The sequence below is a fragment of the Balearica regulorum genome, chromosome 19, assembly GCF_011004875.1.
Source record: "Balearica regulorum gibbericeps isolate bBalReg1 chromosome 19, bBalReg1.pri, whole genome shotgun sequence".
In the NCBI taxonomy this organism is placed as follows: domain Eukaryota; kingdom Metazoa; phylum Chordata; class Aves; order Gruiformes; family Gruidae; genus Balearica; species Balearica regulorum.
Genome location: NC_046202.1, coordinates 488,684 through 503,036, shown reverse-complemented (window position 1 = coordinate 503,036; position 14,353 = coordinate 488,684). Strand labels below are relative to the sequence as shown.

The 14,353-nt window shown below is 46.6% G+C and overlaps 1 protein-coding gene and 1 long non-coding RNA gene across 5 annotated transcripts in view; one reads left to right on the top strand and one right to left on the bottom strand.

The window, feature by feature from the left end:
* Window positions 1–14,353, top strand: part of MED31 (mediator complex subunit 31) — a 277,258-nt gene that overhangs the window by 57,109 nt on the left and 205,796 nt on the right. The window lies entirely within an intron of this gene.
* LOC142604548 (uncharacterized) overlaps window positions 1,500–14,353 on the bottom strand; it is a 119,347-nt gene continuing 106,493 nt past the window's right edge. For 2 of the 4 annotated variants that reach the window (XR_012838412.1, XR_012838413.1), the window contains exons 4-5: window positions 11,273–11,497; window positions 2,937–5,259 (exon numbers count right to left, since the gene is read on the bottom strand). This is a non-coding gene — a long non-coding RNA (uncharacterized LOC142604548). The other 2 variants (XR_012838414.1, XR_012838415.1) reach the window with 2 other exon arrangements.

Here is a 14,353-nt window from a genome sequence, read left to right as displayed (position 1 = left end):
GCCTCACCAGCAGAACTTTGGGGGTCTGGCTCACAGGTCAGCGTACACGACACCGGACCTGCTGGAGACAGACGGGGTGCACCTTCCTCAAAGGGGGAAAGGGATCTTTCTGCAGGAGTCATTGGAAGAACTTTAAACTAGATTTGAAGGGGGAAATGGGTAAAACCAGGTGCAGTAAAGGTAAGCCTGGGGGCAGCACACCAATGTCCGAGTGCTAGCAAGGTCCTTCAGTCTGCTCCACCACGTTTGAAATGTCTCTATGCTAATGGACACACATGAGGAATAAACAAGAGCGAGAAGCCTTGGCCCAGTCCCCGAGCTACGACATCAGCAAACGCGGGTGGGATTGTCACCGAAATCCGGGAAGAAACCTCGTCACACCAACGTAGTGTTAAAAGGCAGGCATTCTTTATTGCAGCGCTGGATGCACGGGGGATAGTTCCACCCAACGTGCATACCTAGCCTACGAACATGCACATATTTATATTCTCAATACACACATGGTTACAATTACGTTACATAGTTACTTCATTATGATTGGTGTAAAACTTTCTCGCTTTGCTTTTAAAGCTATATACTTAAAGAAATTCAGAGAGCATGCCCAGTGAGGGGTGGTCGTACCTTGGAGGTGGGTAGCTTTTAGCATGGAGGTGTGTTTTGGTATTATAATGAGATTATAATGAACAAAGTTCACTCAAAGGACATGATTTTGACAGAAAATGAAATATTATTTGGCTCATGTACCAACCATGCAGTTTCAGTTCCATGGTACATACCAACCACACAGTTTATCAGTTCCATGGTACCACCAAGCTCTCAGGTTCTCATTCCTAAAATGTTTTTCTCATTCCCTACTACTAATAATAATCTCATCTTGATCCCATCACCATGGTTAAAAACTTAAACACATCGGTTACAGGATGAGACCCCCGCCCGGCGTGCTGTGACGGATGGCTGTACGCTCTCCAGGAGGGCAGCCATGTGTGTAGGGGAGGGGTTGGATCCTATGGCGCTTGCAGTCGAGAGCCTCAGGGTAAGGATGAAGGGCGACTTGATCCTCACAGGTCCCTTCCAACTCGAGATATTCTACAATATGTGTATGTAGATACATACGCTGAAATAATACGAACATTGTGGTGTTGAAAGACAACCCCAAATGACCACAGATTTGTTCTTTGGTGCCACTGAAGAGAGATTTTACCTAGAGCTGTGCTGGCTGTGAAGCAGAAAGCTAGCATTAAATAAGCTCTATAAATTGAAAGGTACAGAAAATTGTTGTGGAATTGCTTACATTCAGAGGGTTTGCATTTTACTTTGTGGCCTGTTCTTCCAGCCACCTGGTCTTCCTAGAAATAAGATACATCTCTTAAAATGAAAACAAACCTTTTTTTTCTTAAGCTGCTCTCGGAAACCTTCCAAATGAAACCCAGTATATCCAGTACTGCAGACAGACAAAGCCTGCAGAGCCTAAAATAATAATTCCCGGAAAAACAAACCACTTCTATTAATCAGAAAAGCCTGTTTACTTCGCAATGCAATTATGACAATTTAAATGTTGGTAATATCTGTTTTGCCGGTACATTTCTCATCAATAAAACAGATACAAATATTCTCCTATAGTAGGTGGTTCTTCGTTCTCCCAGTCCCTGCCTTTGCCTTCTGAGGCTTGGGTGCTGTGGCTGGAGCACTTGCCAGTGAAGACTGAGGGGAAAAAAAAAAAAAAAAAAAAAAAAAAAATCACAGAGTACCTCAGCCCTCTCCATATCCTCGGTAATGAGATCTCCCGTTTCCTTCCGGAGGAGGCCACATTTTCCCTATTTTTACTTTTATCACTGACATACCTGTAGAAGCTTTTCTTGTTGCCCTTGCTGTCCCTGGCCAGATTTAATTCTATCAGGGCTTTAGCCTTCCTAACCTGGTCCCTGACTGCTTGGACAGTTTCTCTGTATTCTTCTGAGGCTATCTGCCCTTGCTTCCAGCCTCTGTAGGCTTCCTTTTTGGGTTTGAGTTTGCCCAGGAGCTCTTTGTTCATCCATGCAGGTCTTTGTTCGGATGTATCGCTCCTGAGCTTAGAGGAGGTGATCCTTGAATACTAGCCAGCTGCCTTGGGCCCCTCTTCCCTCCAGGGCTTTGTCCCATGGTATCTACCAAGCAGGTCCCTGAAGAGGCCAAAATCTGCCCTCCTGAAGTCCAGGGTAGTGAGCTTGCTGTGTGCCCTCCTCGCTGCCCTGAGGATCTTGAACTCTACCATTTCATGGTCACTGCAGCAAAGGCTGCCATTGAGCTTCACATCCCCTACCAGCCTCTCCTTGTTGGTGAGAACAAGGTCCAGCACAGCACCTCTCCTCGTTGGCTCCTCTGTCACTTGGAAAAGGAAGTTATCATCGATGCATTACAGGAACCTCCTGGATTGCTTGTGCCCTGCTGCGTTGTCCCTCCAACAGATATTAGGGTGGCTGAAGTCCCCCATGAGGGCCAGGGCTTGTGAACGTGAGGCTGCTCCTGTCTGTCTGTAGATGGCCTCATCCACTCAGTCTCCCTGATCGGACGGCCTGTAGCATACCCCCATGTCCCTGTGCTCCCTCTAATCCTGATGCGTAAGTTCTCGGTCAGCTCCTCACCCATCCCCAGGCAGAGCTCCATGCCCTCCAAATGGTCATTGGCATAGAGGCAACACTTCTTCCTTGTCTCCCCTGCCTGTCCTTCCTAAAGAGCCTGTACCCTTCCATCTCACCACATCTCCATGATGCCAATGAGATCATAGCCCTGCAGGCATGCATATGTCTCCTCTTGTTTGTTCCCCACGTTATGTGGGTTTGCATGGAGGCATTTCAGTTGGACCCCCGATGAAGCTGACTTACCAGCTGGAATTCCTTTGTCCCGCACTTCAGGTGTTCTGCTGACCTGCGACCCTTCTCCAAAGATGGGTCTGCGAGCCTGTGACCAAAGATGCTCTTCCCCTGCTCTGACAGATGGGCCCCATCAGCCCCCAGTAGACCACAGTGATGGTCAGACAGTGCTGCCAAGCATCTGCAGCAGCAGCCACCATGTTGCCCCCCAATGCCTGCTGGCAGCCAGCATCCCCCTCCAGCCCAGGATCGGAGCCTGCACGCTCTCTTCTGTCGCTCCAACACAAAGTCAGGCCACAGCACCTTGACCCATTAGTCACATACAGTAGCCATTGTGTAAGTTAACTCAGACATTCAGTGGAAGTACAGTTATGTCGTGAGCTGGCCTCCACTAAGAAATTATTTACTCACCTTGGGTAAAAGACCAGAGTAATACTTTCAAGCTTGTTTCAATTTTGTTTCAGCTACAACAGATTTATCAGCAGTTTTGCATTTTCAAAGACTCCAGCGTGCTTGCATTATTCAGAGGCAATCCTTTCTGTAATCATTCTTTACAATGAATAGGTAGCATACAAGATTACTTTTAATGGAGAAAAACTAGTATACATACAATAGCTGATGTGTGGGTAGAGCACGTGCCCCATTAGGACGATGGAAGACTTGCAGTCACTGGAGATGCAGCAGAGTAGGCTCTACCCTATACTCATTATCTCTGTAATATCTGTATCAGATCAATTTAAGGCAAGAGAAGAATTAGCAAACACAATAGGGAATCACAGTCAGAGTTAATAGCCCCTGGGGAAATCTCTTCCCAAATGGCTCCTAGTAGGATGTGAGACTTGAGATAAGGGGCAAATAACCAAGACTATCTTGGGTGAAATGATGTTAAGGAGGGGCTTTGGCAACACCAAGCTAGCTTCCTGGTGGACTGGTTCCTATTCCTATGTTTCCAAAGGTGAGAAGGAAGCAGGGGAAGGCTTCTCTGGGTCCTCCTCAAGAGTGGCTCTAATGGGTCTCTGTCCTCCCCAGAAGGGGACGCATCTGCCAGGGTCTCTCTCCAGTCCTGTGCGCTTATTTCCTCATTTCTTTTCACAAGACCTGGAAGTTAAAGTTATTGCTGGGAAGCATATGTAAATAAAAAACAGGTTTAGGGCCTGAAGAATTGCAGAGCCAGACTAGAAGTCCTCCAGGCCCCAGCACAGGGTTTTGAGGCATTCCTCTGTCTTGGAGGAAGCATGGTCCAAGAGTTGCATATTTTTCATGGCGTTCTGCAATGTACCTCCCACACTCCAGCTGTTACAATACAGATGCTGTTATAGGCAGAGTTTAACCTGATGCAGAAAGAGAAACACATGAATAAATGTTCCACATACCTCATTTAACAAGAATTTAGTTATGTTAGTGGTTTTTTACATATTATAAATGTATTCTTCAAAATCCTGTGCTATATATAATTGATGGAACTGATGAGAGGCAAACAATGTGAATTTTTTTACTATTTAAAAGTCTATTTCACTTTTCATTTTTCCAAGAGGATGAGAAGATTCATCACTTCCTAGATAAAATAGCTTGATACTGACATATAGTAAAATGCAAACTGAATGTTTACATAGACACAAAGAGCACACTATAAGAAAAATACATAGATCTGAACTAGCAATGAATAAAAAAGTATATAGTTATTGGGCCATACTGATCTCTTGAAATCACTTTGGCCTTCTTCCAGACGTGGCAAGAGTCATTTTCACCTGGTAAATTTGATTTCTTGTCTGTGACAGAGGAAGTCTGAAGGAAGCAAGGAAAAGGAAATTGCTCTTAGGAAACTGAACTAGCAGGGGTTTTCTGGTTGGGCTCAATCTTAAAGGTCTTTTCCAACATAAATGGTTCTAGGATTCATTGTGCCACAGTAATTTGTCTTTTAATTCATCTTCATAATGTGCTGGCATTAGAGTCACAGGACAAAAAGGTTGCTCTGCCCCAAAACCCCCCGAGCCAGACGAGGTTGCTCTGCCTGACGAGTCTCGGGACCTGCCAAGGTACCATCGGATAACAGAGTGCAGCGGCCATTTCATCAGGAAATGCCAGTGGAGATTTGAACATAAGTGTTTTTCTGAGTTAGTCTGCAGAATAGGCAGGAAAATCACTCCAAGGGTTTTGACACATTTGCTTATAATCTGGAGCATCTGCAGAAGTGATGCCTGGGGAGGAGCAGAGGCTTTGGCCAGTCACCATCCCCAGGGGACGGGAGCTCACCCCTCCACGTCACCCCCCAGGAGCCACAGCCTGATGGCTCATTTACATGGAGGCAACCTGGATCAGCTCGACTGCAAGAAGGGGCCTTAAAGAGGACAGAAGTGACGTTTGCAGACTCCAAAACATCCCTTTGTGTTTCCAGAACAGTCAAAGGCAACTGCAGTATAAATAACAACAAAAAGCAAGAGAAGTTATTTTACCCCAAACAATTAAACTCCTCTTAAATTCAATACTTTCTCAGGACTGTAAACTACAATAGTTGGAGGGGAAAAAAAAAAGTCAAAGCTATTAGATAATTTCTTTCAGTGAGTAACAGCTTCTGACTTCTTGCCACCTGATAAGAAAAAAAACGCAGGGGCCTATTTTTACATTGCCCTCCCTGTGCATGTTCTCCATTGACATTTCACATCACTACAACTCTCAGCTTACCTCCCTCAATGAAAAATAAAATTTTTTTGCTTTGGCAGAGAAGAGTCAAGAGTTGTCCTGTAATCAGTCTGAAATCGCCTGTGCCCTGTAAAGATATACATACCAGCAGGATGCTCAGTAAGGTAAAGTGGCAGCAACCATTTCAAAAGGAATCAGGAATGTCACCAGCACTGGAAAAGCAACCAGTATCTATCATTTCACTCTTCATTGAAAATATTTTGCCTTCCCCTTCTTCCATACAATTAAATTTACTGTGGTGAATTGGCATGCAAAATTGCCCTCTTCATATACATTGTTGTTAAATTACTCTATAATTACTACTAACATATTGTACTTACAGCATTTACTATGCTTGATGTTTCCATCAACATAACCTTATTGTGATCTATAGCAGTAAGGATAACAATTAAAATGGTATTACTCAATTTTAAACAGCCACTGACAAGTTCTACCCACATTTACAAGCATCGTTTCAATCATGTTTAGCCACATCCATAAACTCTATTAATATTTCCATACAGCCCTTTTGCACTGCTTTCCCTGCACATAGAGAGAAACAGAACAAACCCTTCCCACCCATTTGGGCAGGACTGGGAGGCAGAGGGCCCAGGGCTGTGATGGGTACCTGCCTCCCACGGAGCAAAGAGTGGGGGCTGTGGGAGGCCAGGAAAACTTCTGCCAACAGTTTCATCTGCACTGGAATTCCCCCACATAACTCAGCAGGATTTGGGATCCTGAGTTCTCTAAGCCCTTCTGCAATCCCTGGTGCATCGCCCAGGAGGGATGCAGATGCACTGACCGCAGCTGCCCAGGTGGGGAAGAAGCAGGATCCCCAGAGCTCGAGGGCACAGGTGGGGCGGCATGGCAGGGAGGGCGCTGCGGGGGGGCACGACAAACAGCACCCAAACCCCTTGGCACTCGGGGGGTGGGAACAGCCCGCTACCATACCACCCTCCTCTGCCATGGTCAAGGACAACTACAGGGACCTGAAAACCAAGCGCAAACACCGACTCTGGTGTTCTTTTTTTGTTAAGGAAAACACAGATACTATGCCCAGTTTGCCACTTTGCAAGCTGAATTTGACCACCGAGGGTTCGAAGGAAGCTGTTATACTTGGTAAGCCTGTCAGCATTTAAAGCCCATCCCATCAAAACCAACCATAAAATAATCGTAATATTATCATTTTCCCAAGCTATTGGAAGCAGCAGCACAGAACACACTTGTGCAGTGGTGAACAGCTGCCAAATACGAGCTTTTATGTTGCATCTGGCCAGATTTATGTGTTAGGAGGGTGGCATAAATGACAGGTTCTGATGAATGATAAAAACACAGGTTAAGGTTTGCAAAAGAATTTCTCCCTGGCATTCCTGCATTTCCAATGAAGCTAAGGGTGGTGTTGAAACTTTTCAGGGAAAGACCAGAGCCTCCTTTGGCCAGAATGGAAACTAGGAGAGGTGCCTTAGAGCTCACTGGGAGGACCACACTGCAACAGACAACTTGACCAAAGCACACGCCAGAGATGCAGAGCTCCAAGTGTGGTCAGCAACTACCACAGCAAAGAGGGATTTATCCACTAGGATCAAGCTTCTAAATAAAGTATTTTATGGCCTATGTTGTCTAAAATGAGGTGCAATTTCAGATCCCTTGGCTTTTTGGTACCCAGCTGGAGACACTGTACCGGGGATTGCTTGGCACTGCTCTACCCCTCAGTTCCCAAAGTTGTCAGAAGTTAGGTACTTCCTGGGACCCAACAAAATAGAGGAGCAATTCCTCTGTCAGGATTATATCCAGTCACATGCACCTATTCCCTGTGCACCACCTCAGAGCCAAGGCCAAGATTTAGCCCTTGGTTAGAAAGAGTATTTATACATCTACTTCATACAAGCTGAGTGCAGGACCCACCATAAATAGGTAGCTTAACACTAAAATTACTTTTAGAAATGAAGTCTTCCATTTTTCATATGGAAAAGGAAATCCATTTGAATACTAATAGCATTCATCTTTCCTTTACAAGCAGTGTTTCAGATTTGTAGTCTGGTACAGAAGAACAGCATGAGGAGGAGGGATAGAAGTGACCTCAATTCTGACAGTCACATAATTTTGCAGTTCAAAAGTTATTGGAACGTTTCAGAGCATAATGCCCAACAATTTGCATTCCGGATACCTTCATACAAACTGAAGGATTGCTAAAGGTTGCATATCTCAGCTTTAATGCTTGTGCCCTTTTCTCAAATTAGCAATACTGTCAAGCTCTGATGAGATCATATCTTTGACACAGAGCAAAATTATGGTAACATTCATGTGTGATCTTATCCAGTACAACTCCTATTTCCATGGGATTAGAAAAGGAAAGAAGGTTCCATTAAACTATATTAAAGAAGGTGATATTCACCCTGAAGCTATAGAATATATTTGAGCACTACATATCACATCCTGTGAAAAGAAAGTAGAAAATGAAAATTCAAAAGCAGCAACAAGGATCTAAGCAATCGTGTAATACAATCCCAGCTACAATTTAGTGCTGATTATAATTCTAGGTTTCTAGACATCAGTGAAGGGAACCAGATGAAGTTTGGGGGACTGTTTCCACATGCATAATTTAAAAGAGTGCCTATAGCAGCTGAGAATCTGGCCTTATTTGTGAGAGGCAGGGTTTGAACAGCTTATTTTCCCTATAATTTGGCAATGTCCAGAACACATTCAAACATCCTCCCACTTCCTTAAGGGCGATGATTAACAGCTAAAAGAGGCATGCTCTGCACTGATGGTAGATCTCTCTCTCCAGGGAGGATGGAGCAGTACAGGGCTCTTGCCCCTCGGCACACCGGAGCAGCAGGTCAGGCATGCCCCCAGGCAGCAGCCCCCCCAGCTCTCCTGGGGGGCTCTGGCGTCTCCAGCGCAGGGCACGGCTGACGGAGCGGCTGCCAGCAGGCAAGTGGCAGCTCGAGGCCGGGCAGGGGCCCCTACCCCAGCTGGGCAAAACCAGGATGAGCCCAAAGTGCACATCATCATCGTTGCGTTATGGGCTGGGAGAGGATGGCCACGCGCGTGCCCCAGGACAGCTGCAGTGCCATCAGGGGAGGACTGTGGTCACAAACACGTTGCGAGGGATGGCCCCAGCAGCCTGTGTCCACCCGCCAGTATCGGGGCAGCCAAATAGCAAGAGAGACTCTCGCACGCGTTCCCAAGGTACCGACTCACTTTAACAGCACTATAAGAGGGAAGACAGCGCGATAGAGGCAGCGCTGTGAACAGGATTCATCCCCATACCAGCACGGTATTTCAGTGTCAGACATCACAAAGCACCAAGACAGAAGAGCAGGAGATTCTCAAGGTTTTCAGATTTTAGATGTGAATGAAGGTCTAGGGCATACACATTTTCCTGAACATCTCTGCTAACAGGGAACATCAGGCCCTTCTTAGGACTCTAAAAAATAAAACCAAGTTGAGCCCTGCATAAAACCCTGTTCTTCGCTCTTGAAATCTAGTCCCAGTCTCATGAGAGTGCCAGGGTGCAGTGGCACAACAAGTCAGGGGTGTGTTACATTTAGGGGCACCCCAGGCTGCTGCCACAGGGCTCCTGGTCAGCGTGAGAACCCGTGGGTACTTACCCATCCCAGCCACGGAGCCAAAACCAAACAGGAGTCACTCAGCTGCTGCCTCCCCTGGACTAATGCAGCTTCTGCACATGAAGCTCAGCAGCTCAAGGGGTTTTCTAGGCTTGGGCAGGCCTTCAGCCCCCACTCATTAAGCCCAAGACCACCTGTTTAAATGCTTCTGGAAACCAGTACCTACCTGCAGCATCACCTTGCACTTCAGTGAGGCTTTTCCCGATTCCCACTGCTGCAGTAAGCACAGCACCCTGCAGCCCTCCCGGGGGCTACTACCACACGCAGGGCTTAATGAAGCTGCTCTGCTGCCTAATGAGGCTGCAGATGTAGGACTTAGATGGACTGAGGAGGAATAAAATACGTGAGGGTCACACCACAGCTGGAGTGCTGTGCATTAAAGGCACTTAAGTGCAATAAAACAGGCTGGTTTTTGTTCTGTCACCCATCCTATGCCTAAAGCCATTTAAAGTTTCAAACACTCCAAGTTAATATGTGAGAAGACGTACACATGATCTATAACCTTCACGGCACAGTCATTGCACAGGTCTAACTTTCCCATCCCATTAATTTAGTTACTTCCACAACAGCAGTCCAATCCATATGAAAATAATGGGATTCCTCAGGACTCACAGGTTCCTCCCAGCACACCTTCTGCCTGAGCAAGCAGCAGAGCTCCCAAAAGTTTCTACAACTCCTTGCAACCAGTAAGAGACTGGGAAACCACCTACATGCTGGTGGGAAGCCATGGCATAGTACAATCAGCTCTTACTGCTGTTTATCTGGACCTACCAGGTCAGCACCCACTCACACAGAGCACATCCTTGCTAGCAGCTTCAACTCCTGTCTCAGACACTAAAAATTCACGATAAATAAAAAGCAGGATGATACCCCAGCCAGAAAAACCTTCAAGAGTACATGACTGTACTCTGATAACATAAAACCAGAGATGACCTACCAAGCTGATCCCAGCCTTGAAAGAGACAATGCTAAGCCAGACCCCTCTTAAACTGCTCACAGCTCTGCTCATCAGCAGAGGTTGGCTCCTGCTGGGTTTTATAACAGCCAGGTGCTGATCAGGCCATTGATCTCTAATAGGCCTGACATCTGTCTTTAAATGGCCATGCAGCTAAAAAAAAAAAAAGTATTGTTTTTAATCCTAGTTTCTGTAAAATAGGGCCAGAATTTTTTTTTACCTACTTCTGTGACTGTTTTGAAGATTTATCAACAAATGTCTACACACAGTTTTGAGAAACTCAGATGAAAGACAAGCAAATATGAACTTATTATAAAGCAGCCCAGGATGCAGCTAGGCCTGATCAACAAGCCTATTGAAAGTCTTGGGAGTGTCTGCGGAGAGCAGGCAAGCTAAGAAAAAAATTCTTATTTGACAGTGTAGGGCAAATTTCCCCACAATTTGTGTAGGCAAATCCAGAGCACAAGTGCTTGGAGCAAATGCTGTAGGTTCTTCCTGAGGAAGTTTCTTTGTCATAAACGGAACCACTTTGGTGACTTCCCCCAACACAAAAACCTAGCTCCAGAAAACTTTTCTGTGTCTGAGAACAAAGGAGATGGGGAAGCACCGGGGTGTTTCTCATGGGTGATCCTCTGTAATGGGGACTGGCCTTAGTGACCGGGGCGAGGAGCATTTCCATCTCGGCGTTCGGCAGGTGGTGGTGCTGCTGAAAGAGAGGGAGCTCTGCCCGGTCACAGCGGCTGAGATCTGCCTGCTGCCGTCTGCTGAGGAGGTGGATGAGCAACCCCTGCAGAGCAGCTGAGGTTTGGCCGGCTGATGGGAACTCGGCGCCTGCTCCCCTCTCCTCTGGAAGTCCCCGGCCATGGTGAGTGCTGGAGAGTGAAAAATGTTTGAGTGATGGAAAGCTTTCCTCAACACTTCCCAGCGAAACTCGCTTGCCATTCAACATTTTTGCAGTCAGAAAGCATGTAATTTCCCACTTGTGCATAAAAGTGGGAGGCAGGCTTTCCCAATCCCCTGCATCTTTGCTATTAGCCTGCCGTTTTCACACAACCCTTCCACACGCCAAATGATTCAGGCTGTGCATTCCCCATGCCCAGATCTGAACTGCCACACAGTAATTGCAGGCCCGGGAATGAAAACATTACTCAGCTCACCATGACTGATGCCTCTCGAAGAATGGAGAAAATGCAAGCCACGCACCCTCAACTTTCACACACAGGCATGCGGATGGTTTTGATAAACAAGGTGATCTTGTCTTTGAAGACCCTCAATGATGGCTAAGGTTAGCTGGTCGCAAGGGGTCCTCAGAAGAATTCTGGTGGCTTGGGCAGAGTCCGTGATCAGGTTTGCTGAAAAAAATATACTCTGCATAAGAATAGCTGGGAAGGGAAAAAAACAAGCAAATGTTAAATGTGATTAGAACATATGCACACAAAAGGAAAGACTGCAGTTATACTGCCTTATTTCAAACCCCTTCCAAAAACTGTGGGTGAGAAATTCATGTTCTTCTTATGTGAGCCCATGGAGAAGAAGAGAAAGTTAAAAAAAAGAAAATGAAGGGCTACAAAGAAAGGCAGAAAATTTTTAGAGGGGAAAAAGTAGTCACAATATCCAAGGTTTTCAAACCTCTGAGCATAGATTAACCTTATTGCCTATGGCCAGTGCAAGGTGGGGCTGGCTTTTCTTAGTCCTTCAGTATAAACCTGAAGTGGCTCGTTGTGAGTGTGTCAGGCAAAATTAATTACCACTTCAGAAAAATCAAGGTAGTGTACACAGACACATACACATGGCATGGGCATACAATATGATCAAAATTTCTGGACAATGTGGGACAAAAAATTAACCCCATGCATTTTGGGGACTGACGTGGTTCAGCCCCAGCCCCAGCTGAGCACCATGCACCGCTCGCTCACCCCTCCACGGCAGGATGGGGAGGAGAACAGAAAAACAGAGGCAAAGCCTCGAGGGTTGGGGTAAGGACAGGTCACTGGGTTTGCAAGGGAGAGGGGAACAATCAACAACAGCACTGGTAACGGAATGTTCACAAGGGTGATAACAGAAAGCAATTTAGCGATCCCACAACCGACTGACCAGAGCTCAGCCCGTCCTGGAGCCATGCGGAACCCGCCCCTCCCTGATCGGCCCTTTTGTGGTGAGCATGACATCACATGGGGTGGAATAGCCCCTGGCCAGCTTGGCTCACCTGTCCTGGCTCCTTGGGAAATTAACTCTATCCTGGCCAGAACCAGGACAGGGACGAAAAGAGAAGGAACCCTGTGAGGTTCCCCCCATCTGTCAACATGCTCTGTTTGAACACTGGCAGGAGAAAGAGCATCCTCTGCCCTTCCATCCATCCACCCAGAGTCTGAACATGTTAACGTATCAGGCTCTGCAAGCCTGGAGAAGAGAACCTATGATTTTATTTTAAACAGGCTTTTGCCTTGGAAAAATCTGCTATCACCTCACATTCTTTGACTTTGGTGTGCTGGTGCCTTTCTTGTTAATAATCTGCACAAAGGACCTGGGTAATCATAGCCTATGTTGTTCTTTCCATCTCTCTAATCATTAGAGAAAAAACAAGATCATAATGAAAATACTGCAAATCAAAGTTTTTAGTTAGATATCAATATATCAGTGATATGTTGATAGACCTTATTCCCAGTATTCAATCACATACTCAATATCATGCATGCTCCTTTAATATCAATTAAATATTGTCTCAGGCAGAGTGGCAAAGAGAGAACTGAATTAAAGTTAGTTAAGAGAACAGATGTTGTTATTTGTCCAAGAGGAGCTCAGCAGGAGCTTGTCTTCCTGAGCACATTGTCCTTCCTTGCACATGCCGTCGTATTTCCTCCCCAGGTGCGCTACGTGCTCACCCCTAAAGCTGATTTCATTGGTGCTGCTCATGCGCCGAGAGCTGCACGTATGCTTTAGTAACGCACAGAAGGGGGGTTTAATTCACCAGCAGAAATATTACTGCAGGATTAAGGACCCTATTCAATTGGAAAAATCCTATGTTCAGACACGTGAGCGCCCTGAAGCATCACTTTTGATTTGGTGGCTGGGAGCAGGGCCGGCAAGAAATGGAGATAAGCCAAACCCTCACCGAATACAACTATAAATACATGGTCGTGTACAACTGCACTTAGCCAGCCTAAGGAAGCCTGGTTTTGCTGGTGCCCATAACATGCCAGACCACCCTTGTTCTCACTAGACGAAGGCTCCGTAACCTGTTGTGCCACAGGACTACGAGCCAGCGTTGGGTGCCAAGGGAAGGTGCTGACAACAGCCCTGAGGAACCGGCAGCCCTGGCCTTGCGGTCGAGAGGCTGAGAAGGGCATGGATGGCCAGGAAAACATGAGAAGCATGTATGCCCTGCTGGGGGTTAGGAAATAAAGGTTAGAGTTTGATTTACACCATTAATAAAGAGTAGTTTGCAGAATTTCACCGTGTGCACAGTGTGGGTTTAGAAAGGCAGGCCTTCAGCTGTGCTATGTTTGAAGGTGGTGGAAAAGAGAACAAACTCATAACTCAAACAAACCTAAATATTAAATTACAACTCCACTTAATGCCACCTCAGGTAAATGGAAGGATGCAGGGAAGGAGTTTTCCACAGTGTGGGGCCGTGAATGGAGGTGAACCCTCCTGCTCGCCCGTCCTCACCAAACGTCCCCCCGTGGAGCAGGGCGTCGGAGCCCGCTGGCGTCTTGTCCTGTGGGGCGGCTGGCACGGCGCTGACCCCCCGGGGATTCGGGGCAGCTGAAGACTTCGTGTGGGGCGCCGGATAAATCCTCCTCCTCCTCTGCGGCAGCACGAGCAAGGGGCCCGGGAGTGGGACACTGCATCCCATACGCCTCTGCCACTGTCCTGTCATCCCTTTTATCCCCGAATGCTGGATTCTGTTAGATATATGTCTCGATGAGGCCCTGATTCAGCAAACTCTGTAAGTCAGGCACACAAACCACCCTGACGGCCGAAGTGAAAGCCCAGCTCATCTTGCTGGGGACAGGGACAGATTTACTCATAGGGTGGCAGTGAGGGGAGGGCAGGGCCCCTTGTCACGGGGTGTTAAATGGGCTCGATAAAAGTGGAGCCATTAGCCCATATATTTGCTGTGCTCAACGTCAGCCCTCATTGATCCCTGGCTGCTCGCAAGGTTGGAGTTTTACATATTCAATTATAAGAGGAGAGCATTTAAACGAAAGCCGGAAATAGAGTAAGGACAAGAAAAC